This window comes from Lepidochelys kempii, chromosome 18 (genome assembly GCF_965140265.1).
Source record: "Lepidochelys kempii isolate rLepKem1 chromosome 18, rLepKem1.hap2, whole genome shotgun sequence".
NCBI lineage: Eukaryota > Metazoa > Chordata > Testudines > Cheloniidae > Lepidochelys > Lepidochelys kempii.
Window position 1 is genome coordinate 1367249 of NC_133273.1, and position 10722 is coordinate 1377970.

At 49.6% G+C, this 10722-nt stretch overlaps 1 protein-coding gene across 17 annotated transcripts in view; it reads right to left on the reverse strand.

The window, feature by feature from the left end:
• Positions 1–9683, reverse strand: part of HP1BP3 (heterochromatin protein 1 binding protein 3) — an 82479-nt gene extending 72796 nt beyond the window's left edge. For 4 of the 17 annotated variants that reach the window (XM_073316986.1, XM_073316985.1, XM_073316984.1 and 1 more), the window contains exon 1: positions 9256–9537. The gene's annotated coding sequence lies outside the window, so the exon portion shown is untranslated. Of the gene's footprint in view, positions 1–8095; positions 8203–9255; positions 9548–9592 lie in introns of those variants that run through there. The other 13 variants (XM_073316977.1, XM_073316976.1, XM_073316973.1 and 10 more) reach the window with 10 other exon arrangements.
• Positions 9684–10722: the final 1039 nt, after the last annotated feature.

The window sequence follows — 10722 nt, forward strand, 5'->3', positions numbered from 1 at the left end:
TGTGGCACCCGGAGGGCCAGCTGTGGTGCCCTCTGGAGTGCCACACTCATGCCACGGTATATCAGGCGCCACCAGCCCCTGGGTGTTTGGCTGCCCCAGGCTGGGCTGGCGACCAGGAAGACGAAGGGCAACGATGACCAAAACTAGCGTCCCTTCTCCTCATAGGGAGAGACGAGGCTGCCAGTATCTTGGTGGTTGCAGAGGTCTGAAGAGCTTCCTGGATGACTGAGGCGTGTGCATACCCAACGAGCAAAGGGTAGCTCTGGTGTCCTTCAACCTGTGCAGCCTGGTGTTCATTTGATCCAAAACCAGACCAAGTCCATCAAAGGGGAGGTCCTAGATAGAGGCCTGCATCTCCTGAGAGAGGCCTGAAGTCTGGAGCCAAGAACTATGTTGCATGACCACTGCCAATGCCGCCAAATCTGCCGCTTCCCATGCCATTTGCAGAGAGCACCTGGCAGCTGCCATGCCCTCCTCCACCAGCGTGCCAAACTCTTGGGCCAATTCCTGAGGGAGGGATTCCTGAAACTTTTTGAGACCGTCCCACAGATTAAAATCGTCAGCAGGGCCTGATGATTCGCCACACAAAATGATAGGCTGGCGGTAGAATAAATTATTTTTGGGACTCGAGGAGGTGGGGACCCACTTGTCCTTTTCGTCGGCCACAGATACAACTACCAAGCCAGGGACGGGTGGGTATAGAAGTATTTGAAATCTTTGGCCAGCACAAAGTATTTTTTCTCTGTCTGTTTCGAGGTGGATGAGATGGAGATGGGGATCTGCCACAAAGCCTTGAATATCTTGAGGACCCCCTCACGCACAGGCAGGGCGACGTGGGCGGGCGTAGAAGCCAAGAGAACATTGAAGAGGGTGTCCTCCTGCTCTACCACCTCTTGCACCTCAAGCCCCAGTTCTTGGCCACACCGGAGAAGGGCTTGCTGCTACTGAAAATCATCCACTGGGCTAGCTCTAGGTCCCGCGACCACCTCATCTGGGCACAACAAGGAAGACCGGTGGGGGTGCTGGGGTCTTGATCACCGTCGGAGAAAGAGGCCTTGGGGTGGGCACAGGTTCCTCTGCCCCAACTTCAGAACAGACTTCCAGTACCGGGTCCGGTGCCGGTAGGGCTGCTGCCCCATCACGGCCACCAAGGAGTGCTATGAAGGAGGCATCGCCACGATCGGTACACCCCACACGCTCCAATACAGCCACTGTGCTTGCCATTGGCCATGCTGCCCATTGTGGTGCTGCCGACGAAGGAGCGGGCTCCGGTGCCCAGCCAGGTTGACGAGACCGTGGCGACGGGCTGAACTGGACCTCCATACCAGAGGAGCCACCATCTGGCGACCAGGGAGGAGCTGTCAACGCCTGAGTTTGTTTGCTGGTCATAGCTACCGGTGACCGTTGCTCAGGCATAACTGAATGGTAACTGTAGCGTGGAGAGTGGTGCCGGTGCTGGGGGGACCGATACTGGAATGGGAAATGTTCCCACCATGCTGGTGATTGGCACCGACGCCTAGAGGACGACTGTTGATTCAGCAAGCGGTGCTGGGAATAGTAAGGGGAGCGGAGAGTAGCACCATGGGAATCTGGAAGCTTGCCTGGGCGACGTGATTGGGACCTGCTCCATGATTCCTGACGTGGCAGAGAAGACAGATGCCTTCTATCTGGCGACTGACGTTGGTCCCCTCTTCCCTGAAGGGTCTTAACGGCAGGCTTACCCTCTTAGGGAGCCTTAGCCAGGGTCATCATGGGAGCTGGTGGAGACCTGTGTTCTCTCTGCACCGTGGGAACCTGGGCTGAAAAAGGTGTAGGCAGGCATGCAGGTCCCAAACTGCTCCCAAGAGTCAGTGGTGGACCTTTCAGGGTGCTGGGTGCCCCAGGCAGGGTGGCACAATCACGTGGCTCCAGGGCAGTCTAGTGGGCAGGCCCGGGTCTCTTGGTAGATGATGCCTGGGCCTTCTTGCTTGATGACGGGGAGCGCTTCCTGGCTTTCTTTTTCAACACCAGCGATGGCGAATGGGGCCAGGATTTGGCTGCTGGTAGTGTGCTATGCATGGAGGCTGAAGCACTTGGTGTGACCTGCTCGGACAGCTTGGAAGCCGGAGGGTGGACTCCATCAGGAGAGCCCTGAGGTGGATGTCCTGTTCCTTCTAGGTGCAGGGCCAAAAGTTTTTGCAGATCTGGCACTGCTCCTGAATGCGTGACTCCCCTAGGCACTTAAGGCAGCAGCTGTGGGGGTCACTCACAGGCATAGGCCTGCTGCAGTCAGAGCAGGGCTTGAACCCGGGAAACCGGGGCATGCCCCTCCTGGGGCAAAATCCCACTGGAACCCTAACTACTTAAGGCCAACAAAGTGAACTATATACAACAGCCTTAAGGCCCAAAGTTCAAAATGATAGACAACCACTAGCTCTTGCTAAGCAAGAGGGGTGCTCCAACTGACCACCGTGGTCAGTAAGAAGGAACTGAGAGGGCGTAGGGCCAGTGGTGCCTGACACACCATGGCATGAGCTCGGCACTCCAGAGGGCGCCACAGCTGGCCCTGCGGGTACTGCTCAGGCAAAAATCTCCGACGGCCACACTTGAGCGCACGCACACACCTAGAATGGAATTGACATGAGCAAGCACTCGAAGGAGGATACAAAAATACTACAGAATTGGACATCTGACTCCCAATAGCATTAACAGCAGTAATAACTAAAATCAGGACATAAAGGTTAAATGCTACATTTGTGATTACACATCTTCCTGCAAAAAAGCTGTTTGTGGACATGGAGATCAATAACTCATGGAAGCTCTCTCGATGTAAGGTCACAGTGGAGACAAGGCACAGATAACCTCAACTAGCTTTATGAAGCTAAAAAACTATCCACGCCTTGTCTCTACTAAGCTTTTACATCATAAGAACATAGGACTAGAAAGGACCTCCCTGGATCACTGAGTCCAAGATAGCTCTCTCAGTGTTAACTCCCCCCCCAACCACCATAAACTCCAGTCTCTCTCTTTCTGTTCACCCTCTAATCTTCTGAATTCTATAGAAGCAGCTCAGCAACAGATCACTAGAGCCCTGCATGGATACAAAATTTGTATCCACATCTGATCCACAAACATGGTCCACAGATATCTGCATCTGTGGTGCAGATCTCCATGAATACAAAGTCGATATCCACAGATTTGTGGGGCTCTACAGATCACTTCTATAGGACGAGAAGATAACTCGTCAGAACCTAACTGGTGTTACCCATTATTTCTAATTTGATGACCAGAGCCAGGTACTGCAGCATTTAACCTTTTTGGCCCTTTCCATGCTAGGGAATGCCAGTGACTAAAATAATTTCCAAACATGCTTATACAATACATTATATACAATTCTGTTACAGGTAATATTATAACTATGCTGAGGAACTGTGCTAGAACTCTAAAAGATTAGCATAGAGCAGAAGTTTCTGCGTGCATGGCTGTTTAAAAACAACAGCATTGTTATTTTTTGTCCTCTGCATTGGAGCACAAAACCATGATACCTACAACCCATGTTAGTATGCATCCGATGAAGCGAGCTGTAGCTCACGAAAGCTTATGCTCAAATAAATTGGTTAGTCTCTAAGGTGCCACAAGTACTCCTTTTCTTTTTGCGAATGCAGACTAACACGGCTGTTACTCTGAAACCTGTTAGGAAACTGTTTTCAAACAGTTTTAGCTATGGTTCACAGCCTAGATTCCTCATTTCTGCTACCGCAGAAGACTTTTGGAGGGCACAATATCCCAAGTTCAAAAGTCAGCGTGTCAACTTGAAGTTTACTGTAGGTTTGGGTTGGAAGCTTAAAGCTATTATAACAGAAAATTCATTATGGAAAACACTTAGAGAAGTTATGGGCAAAATATGGATACTGAAATTCAGATATCACTCAAAATTTTGATATACCGCTAACCTGACACTTGAAGGGAGGTTTATATCACTAATATTATGTATCAGGGAGAGAGGTTTACAAGTGATAAATATGACTGTTTAAATTCATGCTAACTGCATAACATTTTTAGAGGGTTTTTTTAATATTAAAAAAGTGTGTGTTCTGGACATAATCCACTAACCGCTCATATTTGGTTTTTTATGTAAAGAAACTCTTTTTTACTTATATTCTCTCTCTCAAAAGGTTATAAGAGGACATCTTAGGTCACTTGTAAACAGACAATAAAAGACATCAGCAACAGACCCAAATGTTATAGTTTTAATCAAAAAGGAAAATGTGAAAAAAATGACACCCTAAAGACTGAAGCAGCTCCCACCTTTGTCTAAATTGTGGGAAAAAAAACAAAACAAACTAACTGTGCATTTTCCTGAGTTGCACTCAGTGGTTAAATACTTAAGAATCAGAGTAGCAGCCGTGTTAGTCTGTATTCGCAAAAGAAAAGGAGTAATTGTGGCACCTTAGAGACTAACCAATTTATTTGAGCATAAGCTTTCGTGAGCTACAGCTCACTTCATCGGTTAGTCTCTAAGGTGCCACAAGTACTCTTTCTTTATACTTAGGAATAACTGTTAAGAATAATTACAAGAAACTGTAAAAGCCAGAGTATACATTTACAGTGTACTCTCACTGGGTTCTTTCCATGGAAAGACAGAATGTGCGGTTGGAAAAGAGTTTTATGTCTTATGCATTCTTGATTTACTGAGACCTTCCACTTTATTCACCAATACCCTTGGACCATATCTTGTAATAGCCATCCTTCTGGTAGAAGAGAACTGAATGTTCTGGGGAAGTCCCGGATGACTGGAAAAAGGCTAATGTAGTGCCAATCTTTAAAAAAGGGAAGAAGGAGGATCCTGGGAACTACAGGCCAGTCAGCCTCACCTCAGTCCCTGGAAAAATCATGGAGCAGGTCCTCAAAGAATCAATCCTGAAGCACTTGTATGAGAAGAAAGTGATCAGGAACAGCCAGCATGGATTCACCAAGGGAAGGTCATGCCTGACTAATCTAATTGCCTTTTATGATGAGATTACTGGTTCTGTGGATGAAGGGAATGCAGTGGATGTATTGTTTCTTGACTTTAGCAAAGATTTTGACACGGTCTCCCACAGTATTCTTGTCAGCAAGTTAAGGAAGTATGGGCTGGATGAATGCACTATAAGGTGGGTAGAAAGCTGGCTAGATTGTCGGGCTCAATGGGTAGTGATCAATGGCTCCATGTCTAGTTGGCAGCTGGTATCAAGTGGAGTGCCCCAAGGGTCGGTCCTGGGGCCGGTTTTGTTCAATATCTTCATCAATGATCTGGAGGATGGTGTGGATTGCACTCTCAGCAAATTTGCGGATGATACTAAACTGGGAGGAGTGGTAGATACGCTGGAGGGGAGGGATAGGATACAGAAGGACCTAGACAAATTGGAGGATTGGGCCAAAAGAAATCTGATGAGGTTCAATAAGGATAAGTGCAGGGTCCTGCACTTAGGATGGAAGAATCCAATGCACCGCTACAGACTAGGGACCGAATGGCTAGGCAGCAGTTCTGCAGAAAAGGACCTTGGGGTGACAGTGGACGAGAAGCTGGATATGAGTCAGCAGTGTGCCCTTGTTGCCAAGAAGGCCAATGGCATTTTGGGATGTATAAGTAGGGGCATAGCGAGCAGATCGAGGGACGTGATCGTTCCCCTCTATTCGACATTGGTGAGGCCTCATCTGGAGTACCGTGTCCAGTTTTGGGCCCCACACTACAAGAAGGATGTGGATAAATTGGAGAGAGTCCAGCGAAGGGCAACAAAAATGATTAGGGGTCTAGAACACATGACTCATGAGGAGAGGCTGAGGGAGCTGGGATTGTTTAGCCTGCAGAAGAGAAGAATGAGGGGGGATTTGATAGCTGCTTTCAACTACCTGAAAGGGGGTTCCAAAGAGGATGGCTCTAGACTGTTCTCAATGGTAGCAGATGACAGAACGAGGAGTAATGGTCTCAAGTTGCAGTGGGGGAGGTTTAGGTTGGATATTAGGAAAAACTTTTTCACTAAGAGGGTGGTGAAACACTGGAATGCGTTACCTAGGGAGGTGGTAGAATCTCCTTCCTTAGAGGTTTTTAAGGTCAGGCTTGACAAAGCCCTGGCTGGGATGATTTAACTGGGAATTGGTCCTGCTTCGAGCAGGGGGTTGGACTAGATGACCTTCTGGGGTCCCTTCCAACCCTGATATTCTATGAATGGATCTCCCTTTACAGTTCATTAGTGAGTGGAGAGAAGTTAAACAGATCAGATAGGTGCTGTGATGGCAATACCCAACTGCAACTCAGAGTCATGGTTCCCTGCATACACAGGGAAAACTTGGGTAGCAAGAGATTGTTAAACCCTAGATGTTAGGGAATAACAGTATCACTATGGTGCTATCCAATTGCTACCAAATTCACGGTCCATTTTGGTCAATTTCACAGTTATAGGATTTTTGAAATTGTAAATTTCATGATTTCAGCTATTTAAAGCCGAAATTTCATGTGTTGTAATCCTAGGGGTCCTGACTCAAAAAGGAGTTGGGGAGGGTTGGGGGGTGTCGCAAAGTTATTGTGGGGGGGTTGCAGTACTGCTACCCTTAGTTCTTCACTGCTGCTGGCAGTGGCGCTGCCTTCAGAGCTGGGCAGCTGAGGAAGTAAGGATGGCATGATATGGTAGTGCCACCCTTACTTCTGTGCTGCTGCCCACAGAGCTCAGCCGTCACTCCCTAGCCACCCCGCTCTGAAGACCCCCAATTTGAGAAACGCTAGTCTCCTTCATGACACCTGCATTGTATAGGGTAAAAAACACACAAAAGACCAGATTTCATGGTCCATGACGTGTTTTTCGTGGCCAGGAAATTGGTAGGGCCCTATATATAAAACATCAATATTTAAGTAAGTATCTTTTTCCATACAGTAAATATATCTGCTTGCCAACAGATTTTTTTTGTTGGGAAAACAATGATGAAAATAGTTATTTTTAGTAAAAATAACTGAAACACTAGATGCCTACCTAGAGTGTCACAAATTGAGTATGTTTAAGAAGTCTGCTATGACCGATAACTCACATGCTTGTTAACCTGGAGCGAATTTTAGCAGCTAAGTCAGATGCCTGAATACACAAACTTGCACGTGAAATGCTGATATAAGTGAGCTGAGAGTCACAGAGCAGAGATAATACCCAACCAAAAGCATCACATTTATCTAAACATCACCTCCCTCACTATACGATAAGCTGGTCTCCATGATTTATAGATTTGTCGCCAATGGGCAGTTATCACATAGAAAATTTGTTCTGAGCAGGGTCAACTGTGACAGAGTTTGGTGTTCCCAAGCTGCAGCTGTGGAGAAGGCCAAGAACAGTCAATAGATTCCCAGCTGATGTAAACTGGCATTGCTCTGTTAATTTAAATGGAGCTATGCCCATTTGCACTAGCTAAGAATGCGTTCACTATTCTGTTCTCTTTTCTACAATAGCATACACAAGATTTCAGCCAGGAACACAGTCCAGAGGGGTGGACAGGCTAATAAATCCAGAATGCTTCCACTTTGGAACAGTCCATTTTTTTCTGGCTATAGAATTTACAGCCTCCATCCACTACATTTTAGGTGGGAGAGGAGAGAAGATAAAGGCTTAGATTTTGAAACCTCACCAAAGAAAAGCTTTTTTCCCAAAACACAGACGAATGGTGCCTTGTATTCTAGGATTTGAATCATAGCTCCTAACAGTCTCTAAACACATTCTGACATGGATGAAGGCTTTTCTTTTGGAAACACAATGCACTAGATGACCCCTACCACCCAGGTGCAGATTTGGGCCACTGCTCAAGAAACCATTTCAACAGTGGCAATCAAGACACCTACCATCTGATTTAAAACCTCCTTTTATTGGAAAAGATTGTGGTGAAAATGGTGTTAAAGCAGCTGGTGTTAAGAAACTTCCTAAGCCCTCATCAGTTCTATTCAGGACTTATGACAGAGAAGCTACTGATATTTCTGGTGGTTGTGCTAACCCAAGCGATTACACTTTCACGGAGTCATTGCTGATTTTGTTAGATCTGTCAGCAACATCGGATAGCATCAGTCTTAGAGAGAAAGTGGATGAAATATTATTGGACCAACCTCTACTAGTGAGGGACACAAGCTTTCAAGCTTACACAGAACTCTTCTTCAGAGTCTCAGATTCATGCTGAGAGTCTCAGATTCATGCTGAGACCTGGGAGAGTCAGCTAAAGAGAAAGTGGAATAGCATTCAGTTTAACGAGTTGATACATGTTTTGAGAGGCTGCTCAAGGTGAAGTGGGCAGTTAACATCTCTGTAATTGCAGGACAAAGGAGGGTTGGTAGGTTACAGTTTGTTGTAGTGAGCCATAAATCCAGTGTCTTTACTGAGTCCATGATTTTTAGTGTCTAGCATCAACAAAACTGCTATCAAGCAGGTGGTGTCATGTATCACTTTCTCTCAAATACTGGATACCATAAGGTTCAGTCTTTTATGCCTCCCAATACGTAAATGCTACTGATGAGATAGTGAGGGGTTACAAACGGCAGTGTCGGTGGCATTCAGTTGAACCTCCACTCTACATCTCGTTTCACTCAACTCTGCTGCTTTTGTGCTTGTCTCTGGGTGTGACTGAACCAAGACAAGACCAGAAATAATGCTGCTCGGTAAGGGAGTTTATCCCGAGGAGCGGAATGGGGCTCTCTCATTTTCCGAGTGCATGGCTGCCCCTCTCAGTCCAGCCCAGCCTTAGAGCCACATCAAATCCCTCAGCACTGCTGGATATGTAGGTAGCAACGGCCCTCCATGCCATACCAAGCCAAAAGACTACCACATCTTCTCGCCGCTGCCACAGCTCTAGCGGGCACTGCAGGCTACTCTACTGTAAAGCGTGTTCCTTGGTGCGGTCTCGGATGGCCCCGCGCAGCTCGGGCGGCAGCAGGGCGCTCCAGTCGCTATCCACACCCTCCTCCAATGCCCGGCGCCCCCGGGGTGCGGAAGGCCGGTCGCCCCGGTGACAGCTGAACGCTGCTGCCCGAGCCAGGACGCCCTACGCCGTCTGAAGATGGAGCCTGCTCAGCTCCAGGTCCACCCCCTCCCGTCCTCGCTCCCGCCCAGCCACTCCGGACACGGGGCCAGCGGCGCGAGGAATCGGGGCCGCTGCCTGCCCCTCCCCCCACGCAGTCGGTGCGGGGTCGTGCAGCCCTTCCACCAACAGCGGCCTTCCTCGGCTCCACCCCGGGCCCGACCCCTCCGCAGGGAGGGGGGGGGGGTTACTCACCGGCAGACTCAGGAGACACAAAGCAGCCCCTCTAATGGCGGCGGCGGAGAAACCGGGGAAGACAGGGGAGGGGGGCGGACACAGCCGCCTCGCAGCCAATCGCAGCCCCCGAACACCTCTCGCACGCCAGCTCGGCCCTTCAGTCAGGAGGGCCCCGAGTTGAGGGCCAATCAGCGCTCCCGCGCGACGCGCAGGCGCAGAACTAGGCGGGAATCAGAGCGTAGGGCAGCCCCCCACTACAAAACAGAAGCGGGAGCGCGCGGCGTAAGGCGAAGGGGCGGGGGGGGTCCCCAGTGGCGGCCGGAAGGCGGCCGGCCGCGCCCCCTGCCTCAGTTACCTCAGTGCTGCTGGCGGGGCCTGACACTTCGGCCGCGCTCACGAGCACAGTCACAATCCTGCACAGCCGTCGCCCGCGCGCGCGCGCTCCCGAGCGGGGACACACCTCCTGTAGCGCGCGCTCCCGAGCGGGGACACACCTCCTGTAGCGCGCGCTCCTTGCAGCCGTTTTTAAAGAGACAGTGACGGGGCAGCCGAGCCCCAGGAAGGAGGCGGAGAGGCCCCAGCCGCCCACAGCGGGGAAGAGGCAGGAGGCGAGGCTCAGCAAGTACCTCGGGTTAACTTCGGAGTCGAGTGACAGCCAGGCCCATGCTCACCCGCATCACAGCAGCCCTGTGCTGGGTGGCCTGGAAACGGCCCTGTCCAACTTGCAGAGAGAGTTTAAGGGGCAGAACGGGGGGGGCAGGGATCAGTTGCCCTGAAACTAGGCAGGAAAGCGAGCAGGCTCCAGAGCAGCACACTGGTCATAAACTGCTGTAAGGCACATGGCAGGGCCTTGTTCTCACCTCTGTGTCAATCTAGAGTGGAGTGGAGCAATTCCAGATTCATGCTGAATGACTCTCCCAGCCCAAAAACTGGGACAAATAGCTAAGTAGTGTAACATGCACTGATTGGGCATTTACTAGGCTTGAAACACCTCTAATTTACCGCTTTAGAAAGTGGGGGTAACATTTCTTTCCCCACCCCCAGCCTAAGAGGGGGATCCACAGGACCTGGATACCAAATAAATCCGGGGGACAACTAATGAAATAACAGGGACAGGAGTGCGGTCAAAGGGTCAAACGAAGGGAACCGGACGGGGACACCGAGCAGAGAACCCCAGACAGCGCCCACTGCTCCTCAAAGGCATCAGTGGATGTCGCCCAGAGGAACTTTGCCCAGATACGTGAATGGACCGAGGATCTGAAATAGGCCCCATAGTCACAGGAGACTCCATCGGCCAACCTCCTCACTCTGGTTTTATAGCTGGCCATTTTAGCTAGGGCCAGGAGGAGGTTGACCAGGAGATCCCGTGACTTTGTGGAGCCACGGATAGGGAGTGTATAAATAAGAAAGTGAGGGGAAAAGTGCAACCAAAAACGTAATAAAATATTGGTGAGGAGCCGGAATAGGGGCTGCAGCCTGGCACAC